Source organism: Myzus persicae, unplaced genomic scaffold (genome assembly GCF_001856785.1).
Source record: "Myzus persicae strain clone G006 unplaced genomic scaffold, MPER_G0061.0, whole genome shotgun sequence".
In the NCBI taxonomy this organism is placed as follows: Eukaryota; Metazoa; Arthropoda; class Insecta; order Hemiptera; family Aphididae; genus Myzus; species Myzus persicae.
The window spans coordinates 334999-350010 of NW_019102247.1; the positions used below are offsets into that span (position 1 = coordinate 334999).

At 28.4% G+C, this 15012-nt stretch overlaps 1 protein-coding gene across 1 annotated transcript in view; it reads left to right on the plus strand.

Moving 5' to 3' along the window:
* Positions 1–15012, plus strand: part of LOC111031637 (diuretic hormone class 2) — a 50656-nt gene that overhangs the window by 21764 nt on the left and 13880 nt on the right. The window lies entirely within an intron of this gene.

Genomic DNA, 15012 nt, shown 5'->3' on the forward strand with positions numbered 1-15012 from the left:
AATGAAACGGCGGCGGTGGCACTGTCGTCGTGTGCAATACAATTTTATCATCGATCTTTAATCTGTTCTCGTTACAACTCTTATTTTTTCGTGTCTTTTGTTAAAAAAAAATTCTGGACCCGCTTTTACCTTCCTATATAAACAGTGGATAATATGGGTTTCATGTCACGTTTTACTCATTGGCAGAAATTGGGAGCTCAGTCGTCTCAAAAGTCTTATTCCGAGGCCCACCGAAGTGCGGATGAAAAAATAACTGTAATATTTTTTCTTGAATAGGTAAGAATAGTGAATAAAATGTCCATAGAAAAGCACTATAATAAAGATATTATCTTAGTAAAGGTAGTAGGATGAAAAAACCATAGCACGCTACTCGATATTTTTTCTCCAAAATGAAAATCTATGAATCATAAATATTTGTATAATAAAAATAATCTATTATGCACGACTGCCCACATAATAAATGAATATTATACTCTTTTCAAGTATAGGTAAATACATTTTTTTTTTTTTAATATCGAAAATAAGTTAGATATTTCACAGGGATGACGTTTAATTAAAATTTTGTTTACGTCTTAAGCTTTAGCGAGTAAGTACTTAGAAGAAATTAATAGCGGAAAGACGACACGAGTGCAAATTAAATCCAAATTAAATGAACACATTTTAAAACTTCCGTTCTAAACTAACTTATCTCATATTCCTAAGATTGTTAACAAAGTAACGATAACGTTATATTAATTGAAAATACACATTCGCCGAATATAGATTAGCCAAATTGAAATATAAAATTAATTGTATTGCTTTAAAAGTTATTCTATAACGTTAATATTTAGCACATACCTATTTAAAATTGTGGATTAGGGAGCAGTTATTGTAGCTACATTTTTAAGTATGTATTTTGTATTTACTATGTAGGACATTCGTTTTTTCTGTTGTTGTCAGATAACTTATAATAAAGAAAAATGTAATAATTTGGTAAGACCATCAAAAACAAACTTATTTTTTTTTAAATATTGAAACAAAATTTAGAACGGATTTTTCTTCATAATTCATCTCTAATTGGACAAAACTATCATTAGATACATTCATATTATTTAATTGCAAATTTACATAAATTGTTCTCATGTTGTATACTAGTACATATAAATGCAAAATAACTAACTTGATTTGGCCAAAAAATAACGTATCCACACAAATAATTGGGTATAATAATAAATAAGCTGGGTAATTCATCAAGCATGTTCACACCCTTTTATTCTTCAATAATTTATTATTTAGCAGATATTTATTTTGAAAACGAGTAAAGTATGTTCCTTTTTATTGGATTTTTTAAATATAGGGACTATAATAATGATTTAAAAATTATATTGATTAATATTAGATAACCGACATTTATAATTTTTAATAACATTCCAAATATAATAATATCTCCAAGTATAATATTAATAACTGTATCCAATATTACGTCTATGTTATATTTTTTTAAACTATATCCGAACCTTAAGGACTATTATAGACTATAGTATTATTGTTAATATGAACAAGTTAATAACTGATAAAGTACTCGTTTCAATTTTGTATTAAGTAAATCAAAATGTTCAACAAAAATTATTTACAGTAAAATGTTGGTTTTCATGGATTTCCCGTTTTGGTTTTATATATATTTAATCATATCATTTACTTGTTTTAGATTCTGAATTAGAATACTATTCGAATATAACTATTATTTTAGTTAGTATGACTATGAGGTGATACATTTTTTAAATATAAATATGAGATAGAAAACTAGCATGGGTTTTAGATGGTTTACTTTTATGAAATGTTTTAGTAATCTTCAGTAGACTTTGAAAATGTGAAAAACTATCGATATAACTGGCAGATTACGTGGGAGAACATACTTTGAGAAAACTTTTAGAATTATTTTGCAATCAATAATTTTTTCAACACATTTTGTACATATTTGGCTTTTTGTTATAATTTCACAGAGATATTGTTTTGGGAATTATTTTAATACAGTTTGTGGTCGTTGTTAATAAGACTTGGCATGCTGTTCTTTGGTTTAAAGCGAGGATAGTTATGTTTGACTTATTGAGTTCATATCGATTGTCTTTATATGTAAACAAATTCGATATATTATTTACTTATATTTTGTTTTTTTGCTTTCATAGTATAAGAACACTTGAACTGTACTTTAATAAATGTAATTAATTTTACATGCATATTCTGATAACCTACTTTTAAATTTCAATAAAATAAATTTCTATTTAAATTTGGAACGACAATTAGGTCATTGGGGGATGAGGTGACCGAGTGGTCTGACGCGTCCGCTGCGACGCAGCCGGTCGCGGTTCGATCCTCGGCTACCGGGCGGCATTTTTCTCCGGACAAGTCGCGGTGACCGGAGAACAAGTGCTGCCATCCCCCACCCCCGGGGCATGGCAGAAACCTACGGGTGCCCCATTCGAAATTCTGCCAAAAAACAAACACACACGTGTTCCCCCCTACCGTTCCAAAAAATATACTATACAAACTACAATACAAATCCTACTACAGCTAATGGCCTCAGTTGCCGAAGCTTAAGTTCAATAAAAAAAATAAAAAAAAATTAGGTCATTCACTAAATGATGTAGTTCACATAGTAACATTGGTATACCGGTGTAACACAAATTTAAATAATGACCAATTAACGTACTTATTGACTATATAGATTACGGAAAAATGTATAAAAAAATCGTTATTGCAATTCTACTTCATTAATTTTTTACTACCTGCTATTTTGTTATTTTATTTATTCAAATATGTTGGGTAAATATTTAAGTACCTGTAATTTTTTTTTTATAAAAATCTAATACTGTTACAATAACAGTCTAATATTTGTGTTAAAATTGTTCACTGGACAATATACGACACATTTGTCTAAATAAATTATCATCAACGAATTGAAAAAGTTTTCGTATAATAACTATTCTAAAAAGTTAAAGTTCTCTAAGAAGAATAACTTTTACGTGGTTTCCTGTTGATGTTTGTGTTTTTAAAGGCCAGAGGTCTGATAGATTTTTCAAAACATTTCATGTCAATTTAATTTAACTTAGATTTAGAAACTTTTGAATAATTTATCATGGTTATTTTTGCATCGCATCTCATCGTTAAAAAGTCAAGATAAAATATTGTTGTTTTAAAATAAAAATTTAAAAATTTAGATAAAACTATATACATATTGTATTATACCTACTCTAATAAATCGCATAGAAACGTAAAAGAGGTAAATAAATGTACGAGTTTGAAAAACTAAAAAAGTAGATTGACATAGGATAATTGATCTATGAATAGTTACAGAATATTTTCAAAAATATTATGAAATGTTTAAGTTTTAGTAAAAAACATTTAAAAAAAAAGTTTTTGTTATTTTTTTAACTTCCTAGTTAGAATATTTTTAAATAACTTAATAACTTAACTAGATTAATTGTCCATTGTATTGATATAGCTTTTTCTGTTAGTTTGAAAAATAATAGATATGAGTTAAGTTACAAACATGTTTATACAGATCAATAAATAACTGCGGGGAAAATTAAAAGTTAATTTAATACTTGTTTGTTCAACTGAGCTGTAAACAATTATTTTAAATAAAAGTAAACAAAAAAATATGTTTTGTTTTAATAATTTAGTAGACGAAAAAACTTATAACTATCTTAATCACTACAGTCTCCAACAATAAAGAATTATAGTAGGATGAATTTTTAACAAAACGGTAAGTTATTTAAGTAAATTCAAAGTTGCACAATCACTGATGTCTAACGTAGGTTGTGTTTAAAAAAAAAATAATAATCGATTTTTTCCCGACTGAAATAATTTAATATTATTCTCTGAAAATCTTCGATATCTGAATTAATAACTTAACTTACTCAATATCTAGGTAATATTTTCATGAACTTTTGATACAATATGTGTCTGCTCGTAATATAATGGAGACAAAAATAGTTTATCTATTAAAAAGAAGCGAGAAGTAATTATTCCCTGTCAGAGCAACCAAACGAGTTCATGAATTCACGACAAACCCGGGAAATCGGCGACGGGCGAGTGCAATATCGAAGAAAAATCACTATGACCTATTATAATGGCGGAATTTTTCCTAATAAAAACTTTCGGCCAGATGATGAGAATATATATACCGTGGTTGTGGTTACGTGAGCTCATATAGTACAATAACAGTACATTTACGCTCGGTGTTTTTTCTTTTCGTTTAGGGCAGTGCTTTATCTCGTATGTATTGTTTTTTTCCGGTATATCAGTCAATGACAATCGGGGCCAATCCCGAGGGATTAAAATCAGTATGTTCTAGATTTCGGCAAAAAAACCACCGAACCACGGACAGTGTAAACAAATATCGGCGCTGAAATCTGAATACAAGTCTTGATGCCCGAAAATAAACACAATACCGGCGACAACTCATCCGACCGCCGTCGGTTCGCCACAACTATTACAATATGTATCCGCGGGGAGCTGGCCACATCGGTTACGGACGATTTCCGGTCGGTGTAGTGTTGACCTGCTGTTCTAGCAGTAGTTTTTTTTATGTTTTCGTCCCACATGTACCTACATTTCCGCAAAACTTCTACCAGGTTTTCTGCAGGTGCGAAAATCCATTTAAACTTCCTAAGCCCCAGAGGCTCTGAACGCCTACTACGGTTCACAGTGTATCACTGCTCATAAAATTTTACATTATATATTAATATACTTAACCGATAATAATTATCAACTTGTTACACCTGTAAGATATGTTATACTTATAATATTGTTTGATTGAAAAAACAATTTTTTTTTTTCAAGGATTCATTATTTTGTTCGATTTACAGCTGTTATAACTGTTATGTAATATTTCCATTTGAATAGATATAAATTCACATCGGACGACTCTACTTGATAGTTATTTTACTTAAATTAATGAATTATGTCATCCTAAGAACGATAAACAGGAACTTCACATTAAATAGCCTGAAGTACTCTTGCCCTATTATTTTAACATCCTTCGATTATTATTGATCGACGTTTCAATAATATAATAATATCAAATTATATACATTATTAAACTTAATATTATACAAGTCCAAATTATTAATAACCCATCTATCTATTTAGCTAGGCGTGGTAACTACGTAAGTACGTATTTATTTAAAAATGTTTGTTTTTAAATATTGTTAGTACATTTTTGACCATTTCTTTAGAAATTATATATACTGGACAAAAACTAAAACAATATTAAAAACATGTGTTAATTAAACATTAAGTATTAAGTTTCCTTTACATGAAATCATATAATATTGATGAAATAATATTTAAAAAAATTGTTTACATTCTAATAAATATAAAATAACAACCAATAAGAGTATATAGCCTCTAAGATGCTTTGTCTCTACAATGACTGAATAATACTTTCATTTTGTAAATCACATTTTTACTATCATCCTCCGATGATTACATAAACGACCCGTGGACTAATATGGGATTATATTTACATAATATTGTCTTTTTTCATCGATTTGCACAACTATGCTAAAAAGATCGCTATCATATTGTATAATTTTAATAATATCTCTCTCATATAGAAATTATTAATATACAACGTTAATTCAGGTATCGTAATTGTTTCTATATAATACGTATAATATAAGTGAGCGTAACAAAAAAAAAATACCCCCAGCCAGTGACTTAAAAGTTAAAGCTTATCCTAAAAAAATAATAATAACATTTTTTTTTTAATATTATCAGTACAATACGGTATTATTAAGCGTAAAACATCGTTAGTAGAAGATAATATATGCTACACAAATGCCACTAAAATGGTAAACTGAAGATTAATGTTAAGTTTACTATGTATAATATCATCGTTTATTCATACGGGTACCTGGTAAACTGTACTGGGTATAGGTACACTGTGTACATAATTATTTTATTTAAAAACAATCATTAATAAGTGTTGAACGCAAAACACGCCAAATAATAGATATCTGCTGTGATGATGAATAAACTGCAGATTTGAAACTGTATGGCCCAACTACAACATTTAAAAATTTGAATTCCGTTGAAGTTAAGAAAGTTCAAAATAATATCAAACTTAAGCACAAAAATGTCTTAACAATACATATACAAGGTGATTCATTTACAAAACAAATTCTAGAACTGTAGTTTTGACCTATGTTTACTATCGATAAATAAGGTACCATAGGAAATTTGAAAAATGATCGATATTTTTGACTAAAAAATTAAAAATTTTGAAATAAAATACATAACAAATAATTAACTGAAAATAACCGCAACAGCTTTTTACGTACTTATAATATGTCCATGTATCATCAGAACGCATACCTGAGCAAAAAATTGTATCATGCTACTTTTCTGTACATTATTAGTATATTAATCAAAATTCAACTGCCATTGAAGCTTAGTAGAGGGGTTTTTGATACTCTTGCAAGCGTGAGTGCATAATATATAGGTAATATAGACATGGATCATATTATGTGAGCAACCAATTTTGCTAGTGCGTATAATGTTTGAAATTCCGAAACGTTATAGTACGACCATATATTATTATAATAGTCGAGAACATTGGTTTTAGTATACACGTATGCATATAGGACTGTCTGTTGTACCTATACTTGCGCAGTACTTTGTGTTCAAAAAGTTATTACATATCATCAATGTTCTTATTCGCTGCAATAACCGTACATCATTGATTATAAATAATTAATAGTATGGTATCGTAGTACCTAATACATATTTAAATCAGCGGTAACATAATATTATTGTAAACATGTTTATATATTATAGTTATGCAACAACCCATAGGAGGATATATCATATATTCTAGTCAAATTTTAGCATGGTTATATGCCAATTTTTTTGAAATCTTTAAAGCTAACCTAAATATTTTAAAAGGGTAAACAAATTCGCATAACCACAATGGCCACTATGAATGTTTTAAATAGTATTCGTAAAAATATAAAACATCAAATCAGAATCCAATTTATAAAATAATAACAAATTGTTCCAAATTAATAATATTCATCTAACGGTTTTCTTTTGAAGGGGGGGAGAAATTGGTAAGCACAATCACATAATGGTAATTTAAATATTTCAACTTAAATAAAATTACTGTTATTTATGAAGGTTTTATATTAGGTGGGACTTAGGGATACAACGAGTCTAACAACTCACAAAAAGTGAGGAATAATTACTATCGTCTGAGAAATTAATTAGCAATGGAGTATAAAAAATAAAGACACAGTTACAACAACTATAAACAATGTTCTCAATACTGGGAGCGAGACAAAGAATAAATGTGTGCAAATATATAGGTACAGACCTACAAGTATACCCTCAAAAAGGATTTATTGCCTACACTGTAAATATAATCATTATTAGAGCACCAACCACTTGGTACAAGCAACTAAATACCTGGCTTAATCATTTAAAGAGTTTTTTTTGAGTATTGTTATTCCTGGGATTATTCAAGAAAACTTTTGCATGACGTAGTTTTCAAATAGTAATTTCATTGCGAGTAAATTACCAAAAACGTTTCATTTGACATGAATAATGTCAAACTCGTTTGAGAGTCTAAAGCAAATTAAATGCCGTCAATCCGTATTATCCGATGATTGACTTTGGTAAATCGACGCAATAGCTAAGACGCATTATATGATTATTAAATTGTATGTGATTATAAAGTTAGCACACTTATACAAAAGCACTCAAAACTAGACTTAAGTTAAGTGCTGTGACATAATAATATTCTTTAAATTTTAATCTCTGAACGAAAATAAGCTATTTGTTCTCATATGTAATAGTTAAATGCGCGTATTATAGGTTAAAAAAAAGGATCACCTAAGCCGTTGAAACAAATATTGAAATATGTATGCATAACATTCAATAATTTAAAGACTTTGAATCTCCATAGAATTTCGATTTAGGTACCTACCTTAATAACATTTTCAAAACATCATCTGCTCAGAAATTTTAAGTAAAAAAGGGAATTTTTATTTGAAAGAAAAATATTATAAAACAGCAGGTACATGAGAAGTACATAAAGTACAAATTATACAAAAAAATATCAAGTTTTTGAAAATAATATGGTGTTCAAGTATACTTATATAAGTTCCGTAAATCATAATTGGAATAAATGCAATTTTAACGGATAAAGGGGAGGGGGGGTTAACATACAAGGTCAATCATCCTGTACCTTTATTAATATGTCTGAATAATAAGACAAAGAGTATAATATTTCAAACTATTAACCGCTGTAATTATTTATTTTGTTTTAATTTTTAAAAATAATTGGTATCTACAAAACAAATTATGATAAACTATTGAAAATGTTTCAGAGCTATCCCCTAAGTACGAGCATGATTATACTAAGATATACTTAATATTAATTATAATTAATAAATTAAACGTTTACATTATTATTTCGTAAGATATTATCTCATTGTGTTGCCATAAAAAAGCTGTTATGTTAATAACAACATCAAAACGTAATGTAGGCCAAAATCACACAAAGCGAGCTTTTATAATAGTATGTATTATAACACTTTGTGCAAACAAATAAGGACGGTTTTAAGATTAAACAGTTTGTGATAGGTTCTTGTACCTATTATTTTGTTTTTCGGTACATATTCTAACCTATCTGCGAGGTGAACAAACAGGCGTTTGTGTAGTAACAGCTTTGAATAATATTACCTGTAGTACGGGTGTTCTCGTGGCATTTGGTTCCGTGGCTGATATATTATATGTATAATACAGAAGTAATTAATTCACGGTTTTCACGGGATGCTTACAACAAAAGCCGACAATAAACATTACACTGCGAAGTTCTTAATAATCCTCTTAATTCTCTCGTGTGGTAGTCATTTGATCTATTGCTATAATTTACACGCTTAATTTATTCGTAGGTACATTTGATATAAATGACTGCAATCGTTTTTAATTATTCAATTAATATTTACGTGTTCTATTGGTTCCGCTCGGCATAAATATCAATTTTTACGAATCGAGTAGACTGTACAAAACTAATTTTTGCATAATTTGTCGTAACCGACGTCAAATCTAATCACAGACATAAAGTCATACATAAATATTGTAATTTCTGACTAACAGCTCTGTAATTTAATTTACTTGATTTTTTTTAATGTTGTACGTTTGGATTAAATTGATTTCATTTTATAATGATAACTTGATCTCGTATTAAAATACAAACATAATAATTAAAAATATTTAAATCAATCATATTACTATGTGATTTAGATAGGATTTCAAAATGCTATAATTAAAAAAACAGTAATTTATGATTACATTTTGGAACTGCTGGGTTTTTTTTAATCTACCTGTTTAATTGTATTCCATTATTTCATAGGCACAAACATATAAAATCTGCATATAGTGTATACAAACATAACAAACCATTCCATTCGTCGATGACTAATTTACTTGTTTAAAAATTATTTCAGAAACGTCATACTAGATTATACTAATTATATTTTTTAATTGTCTTGTTTTTGACACGTACATTATTATTAAATATGTTCGTTATACTTGGCTTTTTTGATTGATGCATTAGATATAGACAAGAAAAATATTTTAACTTAGTTGAAAATAAACAAAAAGATAATACAACAGTATTTATTCACATTTCACCAAACGACCTTTAATTAAATGCTTGTTCCAAATTGCATTGGAGTTTCACATAAACAATAATGTCTTTGATTACACACTATTGTTATAACATATAACAACGCTGCAATGTATATATATTAGTATTATTGTTATTATTTTAATATTATATTATTACTCATGTAGGTGCCTACTATGTATGGTATCACAACTTTGGTGAGAATCAAAATTGCATATTACTTCCACCGCATTGGTACTGTGTGGGTGGGCAACAGGGCCATTTGCTTAATTAACTCCCCCCCCCCCCCCCCCGAGAATTTTTATTGCAAAATATTAGTTTTTATTCTTGACTTGACCAATTACACATTTATTTCGATAAAGTGATTCGTTGTAATCAGGAATCACAATGTAATCAGTGTGTACCACTGTATCTATTTATAAATACACCTTGGATGTAGTCTTGAGTTTCCTCGAAAACTTACCCATAATCTAATAAAAATAGTATTATAATTGCAGTTAACTACATTCTTGATTCGACCAAGTTAATATTAAGAGTTCTGATTACATCGCAAAAAGTTAATAATATTACCTACCTTTGATTAAAAACACTTTAATGAGCTTAACGTTAATGTCTACTAAATATTTTTAAATATTGGATATTTCCTTAAAAAATCATAGTTTTAATTAAAATGAAACAAATAAGGTAAGTCGATTGGAAAACATGGTAGTAATATATACGTGTGTACTGTGTACATTTCTCATAGTATATAGATAGCCAGATAGGTATATATCAAAAAATAAACTAAAAAATTACGTGAAGACTCGATAAAAAATTTGTTTAATTTAGGTGACGATAAAAATTAAAAACAATAAAAATTAAATAATTTTTTTTGTAGTTTTAATAGTTATAACACATATAACAAAAAACATGAAATACAGAATTATAATTTCATGAAGTATAAAACTAATAAATTGGTATTTAATGCAAACACTTTGTTTTAAGAAATTACGCGAAAAAATCAGTATAAATCAATAATTTAAAATTTTGATATTCCTTGTCTCAAACAAACTGACTTATTTGCTCACGCCGCTGTGACGTACACAATTATCTTTTGGTGTTTAATTAGTTGCAAATGCTTTATTATACATGAAATCCGATCCTCTCCAATAGTATTAGGTACCTATCCACCTACATGCGCAAATGTATTTCAACGTTTGAGCACCAAAGCCATTTTATCAACAAATCGTGTGATATAATAGTATAACTATTAACCATGTTACATTATCTATAGACTCTCTGATTTCAAGCCAGCTAGATGTGGCGCTGAATATTAATTATTTGAATGTGGCCGACGCACTGATCCCTCGGGCCCTTTAATATTTACAACGTTATTAGCTGCAGACCATTGTTTTCAGACGCCTAGCCGCGCAATGGGCAAACATACGACGTATTATATTATTATTATTACTATACGATATTGACTAAGCTTTTGTGCAATGCGTCTGGTACGGGCGTTTACTTTTCAATAGCTTAACGCGTGACAACTGCGGTACACTGTGAATCGAGCTCAGAGTATAATTATTTGAAAATATGATCACCAAGGAACCGGACAGACGTTCCCAGCAGTTCAATGTGATGGATATATTAATTATGAGCTACCTAATACCTACCCATGTATTATAATGCATAATATTAAATCCTTCAATAATAACATATGAATAATATAATATGGCACCCGTTTTGTACTTCGTTAGGTCACGGCGTAAATTGCGTTTTATACATCTTAGAAGGTTCACTGGGAGAGTGGCAGATGATAGGGAATATAGGTAATTTAGTAGATGGGAGTAATAACATTTATAGAGGATTTTTGCTCATGTTTTACAGGTGTAATACAAAGGTCATTCGAATGGCTGAAAACATAAATTGGGTAATGAGACTTTGGTGATCATATAGGACGTATTGACTGAAAGGTTTAGATGTGATTAAGTAATAATTATTGAGAACTTTGATGAGTCCAGCGGATTCCGTAGGTCTATATAGGTTTAATATGAGTTTATAATGGGTTAATTTGTAGATGAGATTTGTATCATATATATTTACTAATAATATCTAAAATTGATTATTTTTCTTATTTAAGTTTAATTATAATAACGAAGTTTTCTTCGAACTAATAAAAATACAACAACATTACCTACTGATATACATTTAATTAAAGAATATATTTATGAAATAACTTTTGGATGAAGCAGAAATAATATTTGCTTCATGTGTGGCATGATTTATTTTATATCCCGTAACATAGATTGTTGTTAACTTGAGCAAAATAACTTTCAGTAACTAATCAATTAATATTCATACCATGTCTGTTTTCATAATAAGAATAAGAATAAGTTTAATCACACAATTAATACTACCATAAGTTTATTTTTTAATACAAACTCAAGTTATAAAAAAATGCTTAGAACAAACACATACTTAATTGATATTGTATTTATATATCAATAATAGTATGGATTCAATATTGGAATCTGTAGTCCCTGATTAGTCCTTGGATTGATACTGTGTCAAATATTGTATTCATACTTTTTAGTGAAGTCTTATTAGTTATTATTTATTTTATATAAATGGTTTGAGCTTTATCGAAAATATATTGTTAAGCTCTCACTTTACGGTTTATACGTTTATCGATATTACAATAAATCCAAAATTAACTTGAAAATCAACAACCAGTTACATCAATATTTTAATATTTTACTATAATATTGATAAAAATGATTATAAGTAGTTAATACGTAAATATAAATTATATAGACTTTGAAAAACAATTTAAAAATCGTCTGTCGAATAATGAGTAAATAACACTTTACATCTCCTCTTTAATAATGAATTTTAATTTTATCAAGTAAACTCACATAACAACTGTACCACGACTACAATACTATGTATAACAAAATATAAAAAATACATTTTAGATTAGTATAATTAATGCGTTATGACTCATAAGTATTTAAAGTTTAGATGAGCTGAACTGAGAGTCGCGAGGATACGGGGTACGCCTTAAAATTCTCCGTCCATCGAAACTTTAAATCTTCATAACTTATTAACAAGTCGTTAAAAATGCAATCATTATATTTTGTGATTCTCAGAAAGATATTTTACTGTGAAATATTAAAAGATTAAATTAAAAATGTATGCTGTCATTCAAGAAACTAAAATTTATATCGATAAAAATGGAGAAATATAATTCTTTTTAAAAATATCGTTTTGCGATGATTTCAAATAATGTAAATACTTTTTGAGAAAATGAATGTACCTTCAAAAGAATCGCTGTACATGACATATTTTGTATCGAACTTAGATTAACTTTAATATTAGTTAATTAATTTCTAAACATAAATATAATATATATTTTTATTTTTTAACTTAATAAATGTCTATACAGCTTGTTATTATGATGCTGAATTGTATTATAAATAATAATTTAATACAAAATATGCCATCCACGTATAATTATACACTCAAAAGTTCTATAAGTACTTGTTTGCTATAAAACTCATATTTTCTGCATGTTGGATCGCTTTATTGAAGAACGGTATAAATTGATTTTTTAGATACATATATTATGTATTTATGTATAAAAAACATCAAACAGACTAATACCTAGTGTAAAAAAAATGCGATAGTATAAAGTAGTTTCAAACGAATATAATATCAGACTTCACCGTCGCTCAAACATAAAAATACAGCCTCTCTCGCAAAACTGAATTTGTAACTGGAGAATAATAATATTATTTTATAGGTAATATGAATAATATTTTGTGACAAAAGTTAGACGGCGTCATGAATAGGCAAATGTGATACACTTAAGCAAACGTGATGAAAATGGAAACAACAACCCAATACCTTATAATATTCTACCATTTTCTTATTTCAATTTACAATATTAGATTTAAAACTAGCTTACCCGACAGACGTTGCCCTGCATGATATTTCAAGCGATTAGGATATTAAATAAAGTATGAAATGAAAGCCAAATAATATAATAATTTCATTCTTCTTTATCTTGAAATAACATAAATTGTTCTAAATATAATTCGTTATAATCAATAATGTTTGTTTTGTTTAATTTTATCTAAATGCGAGTTGATGAACAATATTTTTAGTCAATTTCTGAGGAGTATAAATTAACAAACTTGACGGTTTTCCAACGCGAGAACATGCCACATATAATTGGTCATGTGAAAAGACCGGATTATCGAGATCTAACCCACAAATCAACATTGTTTGACCTTGGGACTTATTAATAGTCATGGCAAATGCCAAGCAAATTGGAAATTACAGACGTCTGAATGGTATGGGTGAGCCTGAAGGGATCGTTGGGACTCGTGACAGGAGAACAACTTCACCTTCAAATATGCCGTTCAAAATTGTAGCTTCAAGAACATTGCCCATAATTTTTTTTATGACTTATCTTGTACCATTGCATAGCTTAGGTGCATTTAAATTCCGAAGCAAAATGATAGGTGAGCCAATTTTTAATCGCAAGTTATGTAGTGGCATTCCTGGTAAATTTAGCGAATTCAAAAATTCAAAGGGTAGTTGATTGCTTCGTATTGCAGTCTGGTTTCTTACATTTTCATTGTCAGTCAATTGATCTCCTGCCGATCTATTTAACTGATAGTTATGGACTATTTGTGAATTCCGAGTCCGTCGACCAATATTTCCTCCTCCTTGGCATGGCATTGTTTTATGTACGCGTTGCTGTACTAAACTACCTACAAATTTCTTTATTGATAACGAAATAAATATATAATAATAATATAATAATTAATGTACAAATGTATATGTATGGCAACCAACAGCAACTCTATAAAAAAAAGTATTATTATAATAGCTTTAAAACAAATGGCAACCATTTATAAACAAAAATATACACCGTAAATCTCAAAATCCCAGTTTGAGCACATTCCCTGATTGGACCTAGGGGATGATTTGTAAATCTAAACCATCCCAGGCGTTATTCTTACGTATACAAAAAAATTCATTCAATTCGGTCCAGCCGTTTAGGAGGAGTTCAGTTACAAACACACGTGCAGTAGAATTATATATATAAAGATAATAATGATATGTTAAATAAAAAAATGCTTCAGTTTAATAGACGAATAACCCACACTTAAATGTATGTGAATAAAACATTTGTATAATAAGTTTTGTAAGACATCAATATTTTATTCAATCGTAACACAACAATTGAGACTGCTTTTTGCCTAACACTTTCATCATTGAATGTGTATTATTATATTATTATAATACAAATTGTTTACCATATATTATATTAAATTATATTTCATAAT